Source organism: Etheostoma spectabile, chromosome 14 (genome assembly GCF_008692095.1).
Source record: "Etheostoma spectabile isolate EspeVRDwgs_2016 chromosome 14, UIUC_Espe_1.0, whole genome shotgun sequence".
Taxonomy (NCBI): Eukaryota; Metazoa; Chordata; class Actinopteri; order Perciformes; family Percidae; genus Etheostoma; species Etheostoma spectabile.
The window spans coordinates 23,035,977-23,036,203 of record NC_045746.1 but is presented as its reverse complement, the minus strand read 5'-3'; positions in this window follow the sequence as shown (position 1 = coordinate 23,036,203).

Below are 227 nucleotides of genomic sequence, written 5' to 3'. Positions count from 1 at the left end.
AAGGAGCAGATAAAAGGTCTAGAGGTCATTTCAAGTGTGCTATTTGCATTTGCTGTCAACTCTCAAAATTAGATCCAAAGAGCTGTCACTATCAGTGAAGCAAGCCATAATTAGGCTGAAAAATGAAAACAAACTCATCAGAGAGATAGCAAGAACATTAGGTGTAGCCAAATCCACGGTTTGTAACATTCTTAAAAAGAAAGAACGCAACGGTGAGCTTAGCAACA